This window comes from Paroedura picta, chromosome 1 (genome assembly GCF_049243985.1).
Source record: "Paroedura picta isolate Pp20150507F chromosome 1, Ppicta_v3.0, whole genome shotgun sequence".
In the NCBI taxonomy this organism is placed as follows: Eukaryota; Metazoa; Chordata; class Lepidosauria; order Squamata; family Gekkonidae; genus Paroedura; species Paroedura picta.
In genome coordinates, this window is record NC_135369.1 from 88,489,041 (window position 1) to 88,511,327 (window position 22,287).

Genomic DNA, 22,287 nt, shown 5'->3' on the forward strand with positions numbered 1-22,287 from the left:
CCCTTTTTCCTCCACTTTAGCCCTTAGAGGGGGTCATGGGAAACAGGGGCATTTGACCATGCTGTTGACTACATGATGATTCTATCAAGAGCATACTGGAGTTTTCAGTTTTTGGAATTTGGTTTGAAAAAAAATCAAGATATCTTCTAATTGGGGCCCAGGGAAGCCCAGTTTTGAATCAAGCCCAAGGAAAAACTCTTCAATCACCATCAAAGTTGTCAGGATTCTTTCACAATCATTAATATGCTGAAATTTGGTAGATCAACTAGTCTAGGACATCATATTTCCTGGAAAAGTCTATACAAGTCTGTAACATGCCCAATAAAACAATGTTAGGATTGCAACATCTCAATGTGTCAGATATGAAAATATCCATGAGGACATGGTTTATAAAATTAGTAGGCATTTTGGCAATCTAGATGTCCTGATTGCAGTACCTAAGAACTTCATGGAAATAATGGGCAGTGTTTTCTACGTGTTACGGTGGCTGAAATTGCTTTCAAGTCATAGCCAAATTTTGGCAATCCCACAGGGTTTTCAAGGCAGGAAACATTCAGAGGTTATTTGCTGTTGTCTGGCTCCCTGTAGCAATCCTGCTCTTCCTTGGTGTTCTCGTATCCAAATACTAACCAGGGAAGGGAGGGGCCATGGCTCAGTGGTAGAACATCTGCTTTGCATGCAGAAGGTCCCAGGTTCAACCTCCAGCATCTCCAGATAAAAGGGTCAAATAACAGGTGATGTGAAAAACCTCTGCCTGAGACCCTGAGAGTCAGTCTGAGAAAACAATGACAACCTAGATGGACTGATGTTCTGATTCAGTATAAAGAAGCTTCATGTGGGTTCATCTAGGGGCAACTCTGCTTCTGGGATCTGATATCAGGCTAGCCTAGACAATCTAGTCCAGAGTACTCTGGAACTGAACTAAGCTAAAATAAGCAGTTAGTAAAAACAATAGAAGCAAATCTCATTTAATTCCATTGCCTAAATCTCCTTCACTTATTTCCAGAAGTCAGCAGGAATAGATGAAGTTGCCAAATACATCTTGTGTTGCAACTATTAAAGGCGCAGAAGTTCCAGAGAAATGGCTGGCAGCTGCTTCTTCCCCATCAGTGGTGCTGGAAGAGGCTGTTGTATGTGTATGTCACTGGCAGAACAGCTGTTTCTGTGACTTTCCTCTAAGGAGTGTTTGTGTGTGTGTGTGTGTGTGTGGGGGGGGTTCTTATAGCTGACACAATAGTTCACTGCTAAATCGTATAGCATTTTTTAAAAATGGAGAATATCAAATCTTTATTTTACATCCACTAGGTAGGCAGCCTTTTCTGACTTCAGGGAACCAGTCGATGGTTTTTATGTAGAGCCTGGGCTGCCCAACACATAATCAGGTGCTGTGGAAGAGAAGAGTACAGTGAAGGAAGGGATGGAAATCATGATTTACCACTCCAAAAGACTGCACACTTTTTTCCAGTCATTGGAATGTTCCCCTTTTTTTACACAATAAACCTCTAATTGGGAAAGTGTGGTTTCGAGAGCATTTTCTCCAAAATCTACTGTGAATAAAAACTGCCTATTTTGGTGAGTCAAATTTTTTTTAGCAAGCCAAAAACATTTATTTCAGGCTCACCCCTTCTTTTTATTGCTTACCTTAAATGGCATTTATACTTTCTTTTCTTTTCTTTTCTTTTTTGCTGTGTCTGACTTTCTATCAGGGAATTGCTTAACCCATGCAGGCAGTGTTGACTAGCTATGACATGTCCTGAATCCCTGACCTTTTTTTCAATTTGCCTGTATTTAGATTAATTTCAACCACAAAGAATAGTTTCCATCTTTCCTGAAAGTGTATGCATTTTATTTGAAAGAAATGAATAATATGCAAAGAATCGTATTAGAGCTCTATATATTGTTCTTCTAGAATCTCCAGCATTGCTTAGACAGTGGCTTTACCTTACTGGAATAAAAGAAAATAAATAAAATAGATGAAAAAGACTTTTCTCTTGGCTTTTGAGTTCCTCACCCAAGGCCAAACCATATGTGATACTGAAATTCCATGACTGGAATGCCAGATGTGTTGTTTGGTACTCAAAAGCGACTATGGGTTTGGATTGAAGCCAGGGGAAGAGTGGATGAATTCCCCCCATACCATTTCTCTGACTGGAAATCCCTCCTCCCCAGTGCTTTCAACACCAGCTGTCTTGCTTCTCTCCCAGAATTATCCTGGGATAACATTTTGATCAGGAAATGGAGTGGGAGAGGAAGAGTTAACCCTTCATTTCCCAGCATAGCAACCCCAATCCAGAGTTTCCCCAGTTGCTTTTTAAGACCAAACACCACAGCTAGAGTTCCAATTGCAGGTGTGATTTTGCTCTTTTAAATGGTGGTGTCTGTTATGACATCTCCAACACTCAAGCAGCTATGAACAAAAGGATAAATCCTCTGCCTGAGGCTTTAGGAAGCCATGGCCAGTCAGATACTGAGCTAGATGGACCAATGGTCCAACTCAGTATAATATATAATCATTTAATTGTTTTTAGAGAGTGGACATAATTATTGCAATGCATCTCACCAGATACAGTTAACAGATTTAACAGAAGATCCCCTTCCCCCATTTCAAATGTTGTGAGTGCTTCAAAAGGCTTCTGAAATAAGACAATATTGCAAACTAGTCTCTGTGGAAGAATATCGGTCAGAATATTCTGTGTAACAATAACTACAATCCAGCAATCCAAGTAGTATTATTCCAAGATAACAAGGAAAAGAGGGTTCCCTAGTCAACACACATGAAATATTTGAGCTTGATATATTTCATGATACTGCTCCAAAGAGTTGAGAGGCATTTGTTGGGATTATGCTGCATACCAAATAGACTGCAGAGGAATATCAGGCCCATCCAAAAAATGATGCTGCTTTTTCCATGAGCCAGATAATTACCTTCCATGAATAGTACGAGGCAGAAGAAAATCTGGCAATAAAATTTCTATTTTCTAAACAGGTACTTATTCTTTCTGCCTTGCTTGCCTCTTTCTCTTGACAGCTTCCCCCCCCCTGACATTCTGTTCACTCTTCTTTTAGAATGGCTGGTCCAGGCTTGGGAACATTTTTAATGCTGCTTTAGAGTTTCTTAAAAATTGGATCTTTCTGAAGTTCTTATGACATGAGCGCCATTTCAAAGATCAGAAAGAAAAAATATTGCCATTCATATGTACCACGAATATTAATAGGTATGAACAACTAGAGATAGACTACTGTTATCTCCAGTTCCTAGGTAGGGATTGGTCCAGGCAATACTTTATATGTGATCTGTGGCTCTCAGGAAATTGCAAAGGTGCCATAAATGTAGACCAGTCATCCTTAAACTGTGTCCATAAGATCAGGATGAAAACAGGATATGAAAATCAGAATTCCCCAAAACAATTTGCCCAAAGCAAAAGTCAAGGCATTTTAGGAAGGCCTGCTCATTGAAACATCTACGGGAACTTCAAAGGGATGTAAAAGTTGGTTAAAAGGATTTTTTTAAATGACTAGCTGTGACTACAAGCAATTGTATCTCTTCATGATTTGCTGTTCAGTAAAGTCTGGGACATCATAGAACTCTATCCATGTGTGCCTGTGAATGGATGAGATGGACTCCACACCCCTCCCTGCCACCCATCTGTGACTTTCCTTAGAGCTGCCTCTTCCCATGTCTGAGAAGGTGGACTCAGACTCGGGAATGGTCATCCTGGGATTGCTGTTGTTGGTCTTTCTGGGGCCAAAGGACTTCTGTTCTGTTCAGCTGAAAACCACACCAGAGGTCCACTGGTACCCTGAAGGCTGAGCCCAAATATTGGTCTGCATCGACTTCCCTCTTTCTGTACTTACTCTGTTAGGTGCTGTGTGCAGTTTGTGGGGGGAACAGGCTGGTGGGTGGTCTGAGGGTGCGGGTGTTCTATAATGGTTTCTGTGTCCTCCTTCCTGCAGAACTGTTGAATGCAATGAAGAGAAAATAGTTAATGTTTTAACCCAGCCAGAGACCCTGGAGTCAGAAGGGATTCAAATGAAATTCTATGGGGGGGGGGGCTCCATCTGCCAGGGAAATCCCCCTGAGGTGCATGCTCTACCCATCCAGATGACACTTACTGACCCCATGAGGAAGTGCTCTGCTACTGCAATTTCTTCCTTGGCACAGGGCAAAGCAACAGGTCTCACGGTTGCCTGGCCAGCTAAACCACAGAGCACAGTGGGGCAGCTTCCAGGCACCCTAAGCACAGTGAAATCCTGTTCTCCATCTGGAAGATGGGGCACCCTGGCAAAGGAGTATGCCAACAGTCCCATGCAGGGCTGCCGGCATCTATGTCCACACTGTCCTATGCAGCTCTCCTGCATATACTTCTCTGGGACTATGCCCTTTTGCATGAGATGGGCAGGGTGTCAGGTGGCCTGGCTTGAGACAACCCCATATGCATACACAGCTAGCATCGGGCCTGTGAGCCAGAATTTTCTAGGCAGTGTCCAGGCTTGTGAAAAAGAGACACCGCTGAAGTGCAATGCTGTGTGCTCTAAGTGTACCTGTCAGAGACTTCTGAGGCAGAGCCTTCTGAGACAGAGTCCCTGCCTGTTGAACTATGGGATGCCCTAGCTGGAGTTTATTTAGTGTGTGGTGGGGGCCGTGACTGGGTGCAGTGGTCTGGGTGTCACTATGGAGGGAGTGAATAGTTGTGCCGGTAGTCACCATCCTGGGTTCCACCAGGAGTCTTTGGTGACACTGTACGTATGTGTGTGTGAGAGAGGTGTGGCCGCTTATTTATTTCTTTTATTTATCATTTGATTTCTACAACTGCCCCTCCCAATTTGGCTGGCTTGGGGTGGTTTACAGCATTTAAAACCATACAAAGTTTGCTTATCCTTGATATAACAATCAAACAATAAAAATCAGTATAAAAACATAAACCAGTCAAACCAGCAAGTATCTATTTGGTGCTTCTGACATTCTGCCAGCTAATTGCTTATCGCATTCAGAGGGCGTATCTATGCAGGGGTCTGGTAGATGTTATGTCCTCATTAAAAAGGTAAAGGTATCCCCTGTGCAAGCACCAAGTCATGTCTGACCCTTGGGGTGACGCCCTCCAGCATTTTCATGGCAGACTCAATACGGGGTGGTTTGCCATTCCCTTCCTCAGTCATTACCGTTTTACCCCCCTCCCCCCAGCAAGCTGGGTACTCATTTTACCAACCTCAGAAGGATGGAAGGCTGTGTCAACATTGAACCGACTGCTGCAATTGAACTCCCAGCCTCATGGCCAGAGCTTCAGACAGCATGTCGGCTGCCTTACCACCCTGTGCCACAAGAAGCTCATATGCCTCAACCAAAAACTTGATGGAAGAACTCCATCTTGCAGGCCCCATGGAACTGAACCAGTATGGACAGAGCTCTCAGTTCTTCCAGGAGGGGCCAGGACAGAAAAGGCCATGGATGAAGCCAAACATACCTCTCTAGAGCCAGGGATCACCAGCCTGTTGGAATTAAAAGAGTGACATTCTCTTCAGGGGGCAGAGTAAGCTAAGGTGTCCCTCAGATATGCTGTGCCTAGACCACGAATGGCCTTAAAGGTTAATATTCAAACTTTGAACCTTTCTGTTATATGGGTACTTGTGGTTTTTGATGATTTGATCCAGTATGTTCTGAGCAACTACCAGGATGATCAGTGCTACTAACTGTGAAGGAGCCAAAAAGTAGCTCATACACCCACACAATCCCAGAAAAGCAGTAAAATATGAATATGTGCCCAAAAGGTGGCAATCTTGCTAGAAGACATGTGGAATGCCAACCACACAAATGCAAAACCACTGGAAATACCACTCCTTTCGAGCTGTGAAGAAATCATGTAAGCATATAAATGCTATTTAATTTTTTTAACTTGTATTGTTTTGCTGCTTAATGCCCTACAAAGCTTGCAGGAAGGGTGGTATATAAATGGAATAAATAAATGAAAGAATATTGTAAAAACCGGGTTTTGATTCTTAAATTTTTTGTTTTGTGTTCTACAAAAATTAAAGGGTTGCCGCTGTCCAATTATGGGGGGAGCATCTGATGTAAAGTAGCACAATAACCTCATAATTTTTCCTAGGTCTGTGTTTCAACTGTAAAAAGTGTTGGTCAATTCTGGCTTAAAGGAGTGTCTGAAAGAAGGCATTCATCTGCTGGAGGCAGGAAAACATGAAAGAACTACTATAGTTATTGCCCAGGAGCTGACTACCTCTTGATGATGCAGTTCAGAAGGGCAGACAAGACAAAATCTCCTCTAAGACCTTTGCGCAACCACAAGTACACAAAACGTCACAGCAAGTGCCAGACAGAATCAAGAACATTCTTCTGGGACTTTGTGTTATGGAAGATTTAAAAAACTCTGTGTCTGTGCGTGCGTGTGTGTGTGTGGGGGGGGGGGGTTGACTCTGATTGCAGCCTTATGCAAGCTATTGTGATCTAGAATCTGGATGCAACCTTGAGGCTAGATTTCTGAGAAAAGTGGTGTTCCAAGCAGACTAATGGACTGAAATCTCCCATTGACTCCACAAATCAACCTAGAAACCTTTCTTCTGGGATTCATACATTATTCCATGACAATGAGTTTTGCATGCCAAATAGTTGAACTATCAGTAAACTACTCTTTCCCCCCCTCTAAAAACAGTTCTTTTGGATGACATTCTGACTACCACATGCATAAGCAGGATTTATTTTGTACATTTGGAGGGTGGATAAGTAATCTGTGCCAGATTTGGCAAACCTCATATGGGAAGATAAGCTTCTGTGCATTTCTGCATGCGCTCACTTAGCCTCAGATGAAACTTCCATGTCCAAATGGAAAGACAGATTTCTGTCGAGCCTGGGCTCTGAACTCAGGAATAATTATTCCGGGGGAGCATATTTGGGTTGGGGGGCAGGCAAAGTAACTTATGGACATTTTAGGAACCTGTTGGATATAGCAATAGGCTCCTTCAAAGGGCTACCTTCTAAGCCAGTGCTGTACAGATTGACTGGGTGGTGTTTTTGGTTTGCTTTGGTTTGCTTTTTATTTTTTATTTATTATATTTATATACTGCCCTCCCTGGAGGATCAGGGCGGTTTACATGGAACATAAGAACATAAGAACAGTACATGAAACAGTCTATAACATATGAATAACCGTACAATAATATTAATAACTAATAGTTGTAACCATATAACAATATAACTGTATAAACAATATAAACAATGAACAGTGCAACAGTGCAAACAGGTCCAGAGTATTCTGGTGGAACTCTGAGAGGGAGGGGGAGGGAGCAGGGGCCCTTCAGTTGCTGTTGGTTGTGTCTGGTCTCAACCAAATGCCTGGCGGAAGAGCTCCTTTTTGCAGGCCCTGTGGAACTGTTTAAGCTCCGTCAGCTTTTTGCTGTGGTTCACCACCCTGGGTAATCTCCTTTCCTATTCAGCATATGGCCTTGCCAGGTAGGTCTTCTGCCACACTGGGTGCATCCTTTGCAGCATCAGGTGTTACCCTGGCAGGAACCCCCATAATAGAAGGCAGTCTTCAAGGAGGCACCTCTGTATGCCTGGCACTGTGCAGGCTGGTACGCACCAAGATCAGGCTGACAGTTGCTTGCTATGGAAAGTAATTGGATTCATTTCTTGGTCAAGGAGTTCAGGCTGGACTTCATCTTGTCTGAGATTGCTAGAACAAGATGGAAAAATTCCCTTCTCTTCCATTTCCTAAAAGCCAGTCCAACAGACTTAAGCCTAATTGGGCCATTTTGGGGAGAATGATAGGACTATTGCCCCACCCAGGCCTGTCCAGACTGTCCAGGGAAGAGAGTGGCTTCCCCAGAACTAACCAGACTTTCTTTTCTTCACTTCACTCCCTGTCTCCTCGCCCCAGGCTGTCTATTGTTCAGTGCCACAGCATCTCCCTTGCTCTAAGGATCCTTATCAGTTAATCCATCTGAGCGACTGAGTAGACAAAGGTGAGAGCTGATCCCAGTAGACTCCAACCAGCCTAGGTATTGTCCATCTTTGAGACATGCTTCACCTGACAGTGAGTCATACTCCAGACAGCCTACTTCAGTTATATCACACTTCAACTCACCCATCAGGTATCCCTAGGGCTCCTGGCCAATCACCATTTACCTGCATCATACAGTATTGCACCTGCAGGCTGGCTGTGGGAATTTCAAACAGTATATAAATCCCTCTGTGAAGGATTTGAATTCTTTCTCAGATAAATGTAGATATATCTTCTAAGTGCTAACCTTTAAACAGTAGTGGCTAGCATAATCTGGAGAACAATTTAGTATACCTTTTGGGGGGTTCCTGCTTTATAGCACTGGGACTCAGGTAACATAAGGAATATGGGAGAACAAATTGCAATTTAAATTTCTGGTGGGAAATTATGTGCCATTTTGTATTTTCCAAGAGGCTGAAGTTTACACACCAACTGCCTGTTAAAAATAATATTTTGGCTCATCATTCAGTCAAAAAGTTTAACTGAAAAAACAGAAGCAAAACAATTCACTTGAATGCTGAAGTATTATCATGAACATTTTCCTTGGTCAACAAACTTTGCTCCATCATTCTCATCAGAATCTGTGTGGTTCAACCAAGGCATGCTCCTGGAGTCGTTCTTGCTCATATTTTATGCAAGGTCTTTCTACAGGGTCCCATGGCAGTCTGACCAATAATTTTGAGAAACTCAAGACTGAGTTTTCCTTGTTTTCTACCTAAATTAAAACACTGAAACACCATTCTCTCTCACACACAAAAAGCTCCGTGGGAATGTCACAGTGCAAAACTCTGCAGAGACTGAGTTAAAAAGAAAGCAGTGTTGCCTGCTTCTGTCTCCACTTCAGCTTCTACTTCACTTTTACTTTCTTCTCCTTACCAGATGGAATGTACAGATTATAACCTTGTGGCACATTTTGGAGCCTTCCCCCCAAACATACACAGTCCCTCTCTTCTTAGCATATTGGCTCTTGTGTGAAAGGAAAGTGTGCATGGGAGAGGTGATGTCATTAGTGAAGAATGTCATTGGTTTATCTGAGACCAACAATCATGGTGGAAAACAGTAAACAGACAGGCATTATATTATCAACAAAAGGGAAAGGTGGCATGTCCCACATCATAAACTTAATTTCCTTGGCAAAAAATACACAGGCATAATAGAAGGACTTAAAAAATCTTTTTGTCTCCTGATATTTTTTTTATTTGATCTGAAGCCAGTGAGGGTATGAATAGGGTGGCATGCAAAATCAGTTACAAAAGCTAAGAATGAATGGTACTTGCAATAACTAACATACAAGTCCTGTTTGAAGTTTAGGGAAGAACCTACAAACTAGAGAAATTACACAAAATAGGACTCAGTGGAGAAGACCTGTGACTCTGGATGTCTGATGGAAGACCCCAGGGGAAGCTGAGTTTGAGATAGAACCAAATTAACTGGGTGCTGTTCCCCAAGGTCTTCTTCTGAGTATAAATAAAATAGAGAATCAATGAGATCCAGTCAACAGAGAGGCCCATTCCGCACAAGGACCAATGTTGCCAATTGCTTTCACAAAGCAATAACGGTATTTTAAATAGTGGAATCACGGTGTTCCACATACCTTCATTTGTAGTGGAATCCAGTAGCGTTTCATTCGTTCCCCACAGGTTTCCAGTCTCGCAGGAATCGCTAGAAAGGAAGCAATTTTTTTCTGTGCTTGTTCCTGCCCCTGGCCGTCAATCAAACAAATAGTCAATGGGCGGTTGTTATCATGCTCCCGAAAAGCCCCTTTCCCATTAAGCGCAGGTTAAAAAAAACAAAACACATGTTTCAACGAATATGCCTTGATTCTTCCTAACGTAGAGACCCATCTAGCTGGCATGAGAGCTGTTGAGTCATCATTACCACGCTCCCCCGAGTTAACCCCCCCCGCACGGGTGTGATTTTTGCCCAAAATTAAAGGGAACTGGCAAACAGGGGACTGTGTTGTGCTTGGGGACTTAGGGGAGCCTTAAATCACTTCTGTGGAGGGACTGTAGCTAGAGAAGCCTCGCTGGGTGAATCAAGCCTCGCTGGTTTGTTGCTTTCCCCGCTCGCTCCAAGGGGAAAAAAATAGCGATCGCTTCGCCGGAAGTTCGGAGAGAGCCAGGGGGAGGGACTTTGTTGCAACCGCAACATTGAGAACGCACATGTCTTTTTCGCAAGTGTTGCAGGTTGTTGGCAGGAGTGTTGCGGTTTTCTGAGGGTGAATCCACTTTTCTGGATTCCCTGGAAATCACTATAATGAAGCGATTTTCGCGCTAGTGTTGCAGGAGTGTTGCAGATTGTGTGCGACGTCATGTGGAACGGCAAATTAGTCGCGTTTACCATTTGTAAGCCTTCTGCTACTTTTAACTCATGCAGAATGGACCAGAGTTGGAATTAGTTGTAGAAAACATTTACAGAAGTCCCAAATTAAGATACATAGGACAGTTTTGTAAAAACCTTTAGTGATACTCATGCTGAGCTGTGGCTTTAAGATGGGGGTACTCTCAGAATATTTATGGGTCTCCATGTTCAGCCACAGCTAAATTCTAGAGAAGGTAGCTGAGCAAAGACTTTCCTTGACAATCTGTGATGACAGAGAATATTCGTTAGCGTTTTTGCAACCCTGACAGTTTCTGCATTAGGAGCATACCTTCTTTTAGACTCACTTTGGAGGCTGCAAGTTAACTCTAGCCATTGCAAATTTGGGCTTTTATCTCCTCATTTCCCAGGCTAATATTTATGACATGCTCTCTGCACTAAGTCCAACAAAGGCAGCCCCCCATTGTGTTCTGCTCCCTTCCCCTTTTCAAAAACAGTGGGTTTTTTTTTTTTGCAAAATGGTACCTACTTGCATCTTTGTTTTTATTATACTCCTTAATCCCACCATTCTGCACCTCTTCCCACCAAAGAGAGAGAGAGAGAGAGAGAGAGAGAGAGTGTGTGTACACATACACACACACACACACACACAAGCCTGGGTTGTAATGTTATAATGCTACTACACAAGACAAGAAGGGAGACAACAATGAGGAAAGGGAAGACCCCAAATGACTCAAAATGGTGGATTTGGTAAAAAACCTAAATGCACACATTTCTGCACTGAACAGCCCCAAATTAGACTCTTGAGACTCCGCTTGGGTTTAAACTACAAGTACAACGATATAGGCTAGATATCAGGAAAAAATGTTTCAGAGTAGTTCAGCAGTGGAATAGGCTGCCTAAGGAGGTGGTGAGCTCCCCCTCACTGGCAGTCTTCAAGCAAAGGTTGGATGCACACTTTTCTTGGATGCTTTAGGATGCTCTGGGCTCATCCTGTGTTGAGCAGGGGGTTGGACTAGATGGCCTGTATGGACCCTTTCAACTCTATGATTCTATGAATAGCAGAACATCACTGAGGGTCACATGCAGCTCTGAGCTCAAACTATTTCAACACATCAATAATGACTTGCAAACTCTGCTCAATGATGATGTCATTGGGTGGCAAACCTTCTCTTGCCTGTAGTCAGCCATATAACCTCAAACAACTTTTCACCCATAATAATACAAAAATACTTCATTCTGAACAACACCAGCTAGAAAAATACACACATTTTAACACTTCATTAAAAAAACATTAGTTCAAGCAAATTTTTGGCCTTCCTCAGAATTCCACTTAGAAAAATCAAGCAGGTCAGTGCTCAAAAATGGCTGCCAAGGCTCTTGACTAGCTCCAAGATTTGGCTGGCAATGAGATACAGCTTCTAGTGCATTGTATTGCTTCTCTGCATGTCCTGAAGCAACAGAGCTGAATCTGGTTTGAGTATGTTGCGTGAGTCAATATGGGGACCAAGCTGACATTTTGGCTCCTGGTCTCAAAGGAAGTGGCCATCTTACAAAGGGCATGGTTTGAAATACGATTGTTTGGAGAAAAAAAGACTCTTCATTTTTGTCATGGCTTATCAGTACATGCTTACACAGTAACTGCTGTGCTGTTGTATTTTTTCCACTTAAGACTGTGGCATAATGAAACATCCCTCTGCTCCTAGGACACAGAAATCTAAATAAGGACCAGGTGAGTGTAGCTTTCTCCCCCTTATAATCAAAGTCTAGGGATTTCCTCCTCCCCTCCTTCAAGGGGGATCCTTCAACCAAGTGATCCACAGTGTGAAATGGCATACTCCAGACATAGGGCCATTCCGCACCAGGATCTATGTAGCAAATTGGTTGTGGAATGAAAAAACGTCATTTTAAATAGTGGAATTCGTCGTTATGCATACCTGCCTTTGTAGTGGAATCCAGTTGCGTTTCTATAGTTTCCCACAGGTTTCCGGTCTTGGCAAAAATCGCTAGCCAGGAAGCGATATTGCCGAGCTTTGTCCCGCCCCTGGCCGTCAATCAAACGAGCAGCCAATGGGCGGCCGTTATCATGCTCCCAAAAAGCCCCTTTCCCTTTAAGGAAGGTTTTAAAAAAACACACACACACGTTGCAACGAATCTGTATTGATTCGTTGCAACGGAGAAACCCATCTAGCTAGCGGGTGGTGTTTGAGCTGCCATTTCATCGTTGCCATGCTCCCCCCGAGTGGAAAAAAATACCCCCCCACACACGGACGCAATTTTTGGCAGAAAATAGAGTGAAAAATAAAGGGAAAATAAACCAGCAAATGGGGCTGTGTGGTGCTTGGTGACTTTAAACAGCTCTGGGGAGGGACTGCAGCCGGGGAAGCCTCGCTGGGTAAACGAAGGCTCGCCGGTGCGTTGATCTCCACTCGCTCCAAGAAAAAAAAATGGCGATCGCTTTGCCAGAAGATCAGAGGAGAGAGCCAGGGGGAGGGACTTTGCAGAAACCGCAACAATGGTAACGCACAGAACTTTCCCGCTAGTGTTGCAGATTGGTTGCAAGAGTGTAGCGCTTTACAGAGGGTGAATCCACTTTTGGGGATTTCCCTGAAAGTGCTACAATGAAGCGCTTTTTGCGGATCGGTTTCAGGAGTGTTGCACATTGTCAGTGACGTTGTGCATAACAGCAAATCAGTAGCGATTTCAATTTGCAACCATTGTGCAATTTAGAACGAGTGCGGAATGGCCCATAGTGTTGCCATGTCATCTGCTGTTTGTGTGAATCGGAGTTTACAGGAGCAGCAGACTTGAACTAGGAAATGGCAGAAGGAATCTTGAATTCAGCTACTGTTTAAGGGTAAGTTTAGTTCATAGAATCAATCTTCCAGTTTAGAGGAGGAGCAAAGCAAGATGAAGAATTTCCTGCCTGAAGCTCCAAAGGCTGCCAGTATGGCATACTGTTCTGCACCAAAAAGATTTTCCCTGGCTGCTGTCTCGCAGTTGGACCCTGCTGAAGTGTTCACTTTTGTGCATTTTCTCTCTTCCCTTCCCCCTCTGGAATCATTTTGCTCTACAGCCTCCTTTAACACGCCAGCATCCCTAAAAGTGAAAAATATAACCCCCCCCCCATCCAATTCCCTCGCTGTGTCTATATCCTGACACTGGAGCTGGGGAGGCAGGCTGCTGCAGCTCTCTGGCCTCAAGCCTTGCTTCAGACCAGCTAATGAGGGCCAGGTGTATTCCACACACTAGCAGGGCTGCCAAGGAGACAGCGTTGCTGGAAGCTGGAGAAGAAATCCACGTCAGGCATGACTTCCCACTGCTTTTTAAGTCTGGCAATTGGAACAGTCAGCAATGCGATACTGATGTGCCTGAACCACGCACTGCTGTACACATCTCTCTTTCCCTAGTCAGTTCTCCTGTATAAAAATAAATACTTGACCAATCCTAATTTGCAGCAAAACTTAGTATAAATAGCTCTTTAATAAAGGACAAGCCAAAAAACTCATGAGTCGTTCTCATTGGCCCAGTATTTTTCTTTCTACAAACAAGGTTGCTGGGACTGCTGTCTACTGAAATGCTTGCGTGGGAGCCCCTTACTTTGCTGATATATGTGGGCTGGCTGTGCATCTCAGCAAGGAAAGAAATGTGCTCTGATGACATTCAGAAAGACTTCCTGTGTTAGACTTGTCACAAAAACTTTAAGCAGTGTACACCTTTCTAGGACACCCTTCTAAGTCCTAGAAAGGTCTAATTCCAATTTGGGACTTCAGTCTAAGTTCTCCAAAGTGCTACACATACTGCTTTAAAGAATGCCATTTTGCATTTGAGATCTGTTATAGCTGCCTCTGTGTTACCTGGCACACTTCCAAGTGGTGGTGCTTACATTTAAAGCCTTAAACCACTTGGGACCAGGGGATTTGAGGCTGCCTTCTTCCATAAACATCCATATGGCTCATTTTATTGATTACTAGGCTAGGAGGCAGCAGTGCCCATCTCCTGCCCCAGCTTCGGCACTCACAGTGGGGGTGTGGGGAGAAGTGGATGGAGGGTGCTGCAGTGAAGCTCACTCCTAGGGCACTTTTAAAGTGAGCCTCACCACTGTACCCTCCACCCCAATCTCCCCGGACCCCCTTGGTGAGCATGGGAGGGGTGGCTACTGTTGCCGGCTTTAAATGCAGGTTGGGAGATGGGGAGAGGGGAGGTAGGTAACCAGGGGAACCCATCACCCGCGCCACCAGATCTTGCTGTGGGAGGCTGGGACATGGTGGCAGTGGTCCTCCCACCACCAGCCCTTGGGGTGGGAGGTTGGGAGCTCTGAGCACATGGGTAGGGTCTGAAGCCGGCTCCCAGCACCACTCAGGCTGCAGAGAAGGTGGGCAGGAGGGCTGCTGGGGAGCTTGTGGCAGAGTCACTCCTGGGCCATAGTGGAGACTGAGGAGAAGAGCAGGAGGCTACTCCTTGGCTTGCACAGGGCTGGGAACTGGCAGCTGATTCCCCAATCAACTGTGGCAGCTCACAGCAGTGCTTGGTACCTGGGGACAGCAGGCAGAAAGGTGGGTGCTGGGCTGCAGCAGAGGGTGGTGGTACTCCCCACCCCCCATGGAGGGCAGAAGAGCCTCTGATTGGCCACCAGTGGTGGAGGACCCACTCCCAGTGGGGGCCCGTCAGAGGCTCCATGGTGGTGATTGATGGCATGCTAGCTTCTCTGAATGGCCCTTTGGGGGGGAAGGCCCTCCTTGGGGTAAGTGATGCCACAGTGGGCCAAGGAGGAAGCAGAGGTTGTCGAGGGCAGGGCATCCTCTACCTGATTGGTTCTCCGGGCCTCAACGGCCAATCAGATAGGCTGTGATTTATCTGGGTGTAGTCCTTTTTGTCTTTATTATGTTTGATGATATGATTGTTCTATAGGTGCAAATTTACACCTAACTACCAGCATGAAGTTTTTGCACATCACATGCCAGGATGGTGGCTTTGACTAATCTGGCAAAATGGTTAAGAGCTTTCTGGGGGAAAGCATTTATGGATTCAGAATGCTGATTTGGAACATATAACTCCTGCTCTGGGCTTCCCCCAATAATGGCTGCTCAGGCTTTTCATTAATTAAACTATTATTGCCAAAACAACAACACAACAACAGATTGTTGCAAAAGATACAAATCATCTTCTAAGGCTGAACGAATCTCACAGATGTTTATGGACTTCACGCAACCTAGCACTGTGCACGTCTCCACTGCTCCAGTCACAGGGATCTTATTGTTTTGAAATGTTCACCATTAATGGGAAGAGTAGTCTGTATGCATTCTTCTTCCAGAACAAGTCCCTGTTTTTACCACTTACCCATTATGGGAGCAATCCCAATTGCAACTTACTACACAGGGGCATGCAAAGGTAAATGATAAATCCATGGCCATTTCATGGTGGACACAAGTTGAGATAAATACCTTCAGAGTATATACTGTAACAAACTGATGACAAATGATTGAAATTCCGCAGCTCCTTCCTTGAAGTAGTAGGTCAAAATGCCAATGTGGACGACGCTGTCCTTGTTTTTCATGCTCCTTTACAAAAGCAAGAAAAGGGAGAGGAGCTTCAGTCAATAGATAAAGTTTTTGCTGAAGTGTTTTGAAAAAGCAAGCCTAAAAGGACTTGCTTATATCTTCCCTCCCAAGGAGCTCTAAGACAGAGTGTATAATCAGGTCGGAACAGAAGCTTATGGCTTCCTCAGGGGTTAGTTACCCTGAGTTCACTGCTTTGGGGAGTGTTTCCTACCACACACACACACACACACACACACACACATTTCCTCATAGCATCATGATGTATTTGTGCACTACCAGAGGTTCCCCTGGCTATTCTTCAGTCTTTCTCAGGCTTGTGTTGCTGGCTGGGTGGAAAAATCCAAATTTTCTGGCCCACATGGCAGTCATTTTTCCTGACCCTGTCAGGAATGGGGTGGGGGGAGGCTATTATCTATCAGCACCATAATTGTGTCAATATACCATTGTGACAATAGGTGTAGCAGGTTTCTCAAGTATCCATGGAGATATAAGAGCAAATGTGAATCTTCAGAAGGGAGGGGGGCAAACTATTTCATTTTATTATTTACTTTTTAAATGAAAACTGGGACTGCAGAAAATCTTCTACATCTGAAGTAACAGTATATTGATATAGGGTTATTCTAGTGCCAATTTTAAAAACCCAATAGCTATGGAGGCTTTGGGAAGAGGAGTGGCCACTGCTTAGAAGAAGAAGAAGAAGAAGAAGAAGAAGAAGAAGAAGAAGAAGAAGAAGAAGAAGAAGAGGAAGAGGAGGAGGAGGAGGAGGAGGAGGAGGAGGAGTAGTTGGTTCTTATATGCCGCTTTTCTCTACCCAAAGGCGTCTCAAAGCAGTTTACAGTGACCTTCCCTTTCTTCTCCCCACAACAGACACCCTGTGAGGTGGGTGAGGCTGAGAGAGCCCTGATATCACTGCTCAGTCAGAACAGCTTTCTCAGTGCTGTGACGAGCCCAAGGTCACCCAGCTGGTTGCATGTGGGGAAGTGCAGAATCAAACCCGGCTCGCCAGATTAGAAGTTTAGTGGTTAGGAGTGCAGACCTCTAATCTGGCAAGCCGGGTTTGATTCTGCACTCCCCCACATGCAACCAGCTGGGTTTGAGGTGAGGGCAGAAAACCTGGGGAGAAGCCTCACATGCAGAAGCCCCCTTGTGGCTACACTTGACCTGCAGCTGTACTAACAATGGGAAAAATGCCCAATCCAGTTTTCACTTATGCCTCATAATCCTCTACAGACAATGTGACCTGTCCTTCTTGCTGTCAGTTCAGGAACATTGCACTGGTCTGTTGAGTTCCACAAACTATGGGTGTTGGAGAAACTGACACCTTTCCATTGGGCATTTGCCTCTTCCAGCTTGCCTCCTGTCCCTCTTTCCTAATAGATGTGAGGAGGTACTCACTGTCCTGGGAATCTTTGAGCCCCTGCCAAAGTGTAAAGGTGTCTGCCTGCACAAAAAGCCCATAGTCAGAAGAACATTTTGTTGATGGTAAAGGTGCTGCTGGTTAATGGCTTATCATCCTCTTGAAGAGGAGTGACAAGTGGATTGCCTCAGGGATCTGTCCTGGGCCCTTTGCTGTTCAACATATTCATAAACAATTTGGATGAAGGAATAGAGGAGGTGCTTATTAAATCTGCAGATGATACTAAACTGGGGAGGGTTAGCAAACACAACCAAAGACAGAATCAGGATACAAGATGATCTTGACAGGATGGTAAACTGAGCTAAAATGAGTTTCAAAAGTTCTGCATTGATTGATTGATTGATCCCCTGAGACTCAGGGCTGTTCACATAGAACATAGAGAACTATACATTGAACTCTGTTTGGTCAATAAACTAAAATGCAACAATGGCAACAATAATAACAATAACAAAGATTACAGTTTAACAAGATAGTAATCAACAGATCTATAGTTTAGGTTTGGTACATGGACTCCTAGGATGGAGGTTCAGTATCCCAGTGGGTGTTGTTGTTTCAACCAAATGCCCGGTGGAGGAAGAAGAAGAAGAAGAAGAAGAAGAAGAAGAAGAAGAAGAAGAAGAAGAAGAAGAAGAAGAAGAAGAAGAAGAAGAAGAAGAAGAGTTGGTTCTTATATGCCGCTTTTTCCTACCCGAAGGAGGCTCAAAGTGGCTTACAGTCGCCTTCCCATTCCTCTCCCCACAACAGACCCCCTGTGGGGTAGGTGAGGCTGAGAGAGCCCTGATATCACTGCTCGGTCAGAACAGTTTTATCAGTGCCATGGCGAGCCCAAGGTCACCCAGCTGGTTGCATGTGGGGGAGCGCAGAATCGAACCTGGCATGCCAGATTAGAAGTCTGCACTCCTAACCACTACACCAAACTGGCTCTCTGTTTAATTCCTTCAGGGCCCTGATCTCTTCCAGGAGTTCATTCTACCAAGTTGGGGCCAGGACAGAGCCCCCTGGTTGAGGTCAAGTGGGCTTCTTTTGGGCCAGGGACCACTAGCTGGTTGGTGATGGCAGAGTGCAAGGCTCCTTGAGGGGCATAGGCAGAAAGCTGGTTCCTCAGATACACTGGGTCCCGACTGCCTGATCTGCAATTCAACTGGTAGGAAAATTCGATTTAAGTAGGAAAAATCAAATGCATCATTATAGGATGGAGGAGACCTGTCTTGACAGTAATACATGTGAAAAGGATCTGGGGTTCTTAGTAGACCATACATTGAAAATGAGTCAGTAGTGTGACTCAGTGTCTAAAAAGGCAAATGGGATTTTGAGCTATATCAAAATAAGAAATGTCCAGATCATGCAAGTTGATGGTACTGCTTTACTCTGCTCTTCTCACTTGGAGTACTTTATTCAGTTTTGGGAACCACAGTTGAAGAAGGATGTAGGCAAACTGAAGTATATCCAGGGCAGTATATCCAAAGAAGATGATGAGGTGTTTGAAGACCAAGTCATATGAGGAAAGGTTGAGGGAACTTGATCCGTTCAACATGGAGAGAAAGCAACTAAGAGGTGATATGATGCCCATCTTTAAGCGATTGAAGGGCTGTCACATTGAGGAAGAGCTAAGTTGTTTTCTGTTGCCTCAGATGGTTGGACCAGAATCAATGCGTTGAAATTAATTCAAAATAGGTTTTGGCTAAACATCTGGAAGAAGTTCTTGACAGTTAGAGAACCTAGGCAGATTGTGTGGGCAGGAAGGGATGTGCCAGTGCTTGGTTTTGTGGCCCTTTCTTGCATGCCCAGGGAAATGCCAATTTCCACATTGGGGTTGGAAGGTGAATTTCAGCCTGGCTAGGGATTCTGGCTTGTGGGTGGGTGGGGGGGATCATCTGGGCATAGAACTGAGGTCACTATGGATGGGCACATAGTTGTGAGTTTCCTGCATTGTGCAGAGTGTTGGACCAACTCTATGAATCTATGATTCTGTTCTATACCTCAAACTTTGCAATGCTGTCCTAAGCATTTCTACTTGGAATCCTCCTCCAAGTTTATTTTGCATTGTCCATTGTTTTGTAGTTAATCTTCTCACTCATATAGGGCTTGCTCGTCTGAATTTATCCTGCCAACTGGTAGAAGAGGATTTTAACCATTCATCTGGCACAGACCCCTGGAAGAGTGTGTGCTTGCACAGGCATCTGACCAGCTTTTTGTTTCTCACGTTTTTGTTCTTTTCAAGTAGCTCCCCCCCCCCCCCGAGTTCTTGTAGGCTAACATCTAGGGGGTTCTAAATTCGACGCCAGTAAATTCCTTGGAAGGTTTAGGATTGGGCTGTTAAGGGGGGGGGGTCTAGAGTCCCTGGCGTGCTCCTATGGCTCCGGCTGACCCCTCCCCTCCCCCGAACAAGCAACTGGCAGTGGGGGGAGGGGGTGCTCCGGTTTGGATTGCGGCTGGCTCGAGGGTCGCTTTCCAGGTAGACGGGAGCAACCTCGCCAGCTGGGAATTATGTCATCGCCGTCGAGCGTTCCCTCCGCTGGCTGATTGACGGCGCTGGCACGGCAAAGGAGCCTATATAAAGCCGGCGCGCGAGTCCCTGCGAAGCCACTGAAAGGACTCCCCGCCGGAGGCGAAGCGGGGCTTTCCGCACACGTACCCGCTCCCCCCCGGCCCGCCCCCCAGGACTGCCCTTGGAAAGAGCTTGGCTGCTTCGCCCCTCTCGTTCGCTGGGCGTGGATTTGGGAGCAGCTGGGCGCAGAGCATCCCCGGAGAGACCTTGCGGGCCAGGTAAGAGCCGGGATCGCGGCCCTAGGGGGCTGGGGGGGGGGCTGGGGGGGGGGCAGCGGCGGAGCTGGAGAGGCGCGCAGCGCAATTCCGAGACGTGTCTTCCCTCCGCAGGATCTCTCGCGGTATCCAAAGAGTCTTGCTCCCAAGAAAAAAGACACTCAAGTTTTTCTCTCAACATCTCCCCCCCCCACCCCAATTACTCCCAGTAGTCAACTACTTGCTGGTGTAGTTTCCTGCAAGGGCTAAAAAGAGAATCGATGCTTCTTTGGCTAGTAGGGAGCCGTTCTCCTGCCCAGACAAGCGCTGCAAACGGAGGAGAGCCGCGCAAGAGCAGAATGAATCCGTGTTCCTAAAGTTAGGGATGCCAGCCTCCAGGTAGGATCTGGGGATCTCCGGCATCATGGCTCATCACCAGACTATGGAGATCAGTTCCCCTGGCGAAAACGGATGCTTTGGAGGGTGTTGTAGTCCACTAAGGTTCCTGAGCTTCCCAGGCTCCATCCCCAAATGTCCAGGAGTTTCCCAGTCTGCATCTGGCAGCTGCATCTGGCTTCCATCCTCACACGGGCGGCCAGGGGAACTGGCCATGTACTACAGCATCGGAGGAAGCAGCCTTTGGCGCAGGGTCTGTAGGGCATTATACTAATCTTAATGAGGAGGTTGTTGCTGGTCTTTAATAGGCACCGGAGTTTGAGGGGCAAACTCCATGCGACCAAGGTGTGCAAGCCTGCCCGCTCCCTTCAAAGGCACCTGGGTAAATGCCATTCCCTTCTGCCAACGTTTTCTCTGTGTTCAGGTGGGGTACCTTTCATGTGCCAGCCTCTTTCCTAATGACTTACTAGGGTAACACTGCTTCCAAAGTAGCAAACAAAACATTTTTAGCTCCTTTAGGGGGTGATGAGCATTAAGCACGTGCCTACCTGTTCCAATGAAGTCCCTAGGACAAAACTGTTCCTAACTTTGTCTTCTCCTAGCCGTTTGTCTACCAAAGGAACAAATAAAAGCATACATCTCTAACTGGCCCTATCCTGGTGTGCCGAGGATGTGGAGAACAGATCAGGGCTTGCTAGCTATCTTGGCTTGGACTTCCATGCATTAATATCAAGTCTGCACAGAGCCACAATATACAAAGGCTCTGCACAAGCAGTCTGGGAGTCTACCTTTTATTGGGTTACCCATTGCATAGCAAGAGTCTACACATGCAGTGCTTTCACAAGCTAGGATCATACCTTTAGGTCCATTCATTCCCTGAATCTGGGGAAAGTCACTTAGTTAAACCATGTAACATACTTGATCGGTCATATGGAAATAACCTTATTCAAGCTGTCTTGATTTTGCTGTTACCTTAAAACACTAACTTTGGTTGGATCATGCAATTTTAGATTATTAAAACAAATAGAATTTATCCCACCCGCCCCAAATGTACAAATGTGTTAGGCTTCCTCTGCTGGGTCCATTCCACTCACACACCCTCATGTGCACATGCCAGATGTGCAATCCATTCCTCTGCATACTTACTCAGAAGTAAATTTCCTTGTAAGTATGCTTTCAATCCAGATCCAGACAGAGATACAGGATCACTTCATGCTAATGTAAAAAAAAAAGAGAAGCAGACTGCTATTTTTATAGCATTGTGTGTGTGTGTGTGTGTGTGTGTGAGAGAGAGAGAGAGAGAGAGATTTTGTAGCATAAAATGTAGATTAAATTACATGTGAAACCCTGGCTGGAAATGCCATTATCTTTCAAGAATGTGACCATATAGCTAGCCAAAAGTGGATTTAAGAGATGCAATAACTAGCAGACCCAAATTTGAATGCCTAGACGTCTCATGGAAGATTTCAAAGACAACTTCACATATGCAGCATATATTTCCTTGAATTTATTAGGAAAGATATTATGCTTAAGTCCTCTTTATTTGCTTCTGCATTTCCAAAGAAAGTTCTCTTGACCACCACCAAAATCAGTTTAGACAAAAATAAACACATGATGGCTGTAGATGTAGAAGTAGAGGCAAAACTATGGAATAAACAGCAAGATTAAAAAAATAAAATGGGAAGAATGCCCTCCTTTGAGTCCAAGAATAATAGAGCTGCTACTGTGTAAGAGCAGAATTGCCTTCTAATATAGAGGTTTTCGTTATAAGTCTTTAGGGGAATGTGTTGATCTTTGAAAATGGACAGAGACCCAATAATGAATACATCTTGGTTTGTTCATA

General features: G+C 45.0%; 1 protein-coding gene and 1 long non-coding RNA gene across 2 annotated transcripts in view; one reads left to right on the top strand and one right to left on the bottom strand.

Annotated features, from left to right (window-relative positions):
* Nucleotides 1-693: 693 nt before the first annotated feature.
* LOC143842219 (uncharacterized) lies at nucleotides 694-21,910 on the bottom strand. Its single transcript, XR_013233026.1, has 5 exons — nucleotides 21,591-21,910; nucleotides 15,773-15,889; nucleotides 9,604-9,671; nucleotides 3,856-3,956; nucleotides 694-1,385 (listed from the first exon to the last, which is right to left on the bottom strand). It is a non-coding gene; the product is annotated as an uncharacterized LOC143842219 (long non-coding RNA).
* The window catches only part of THBS2 (thrombospondin 2), a 56,603-nt gene continuing 54,030 nt past the window's right edge, over nucleotides 19,715-22,287 (top strand). The window contains exon 1 of the mRNA XM_077347072.1: nucleotides 19,715-20,072. The gene's annotated coding sequence lies outside the window, so the exon portion shown is untranslated. The remainder of the gene's footprint in view (nucleotides 20,073-22,287) is intronic.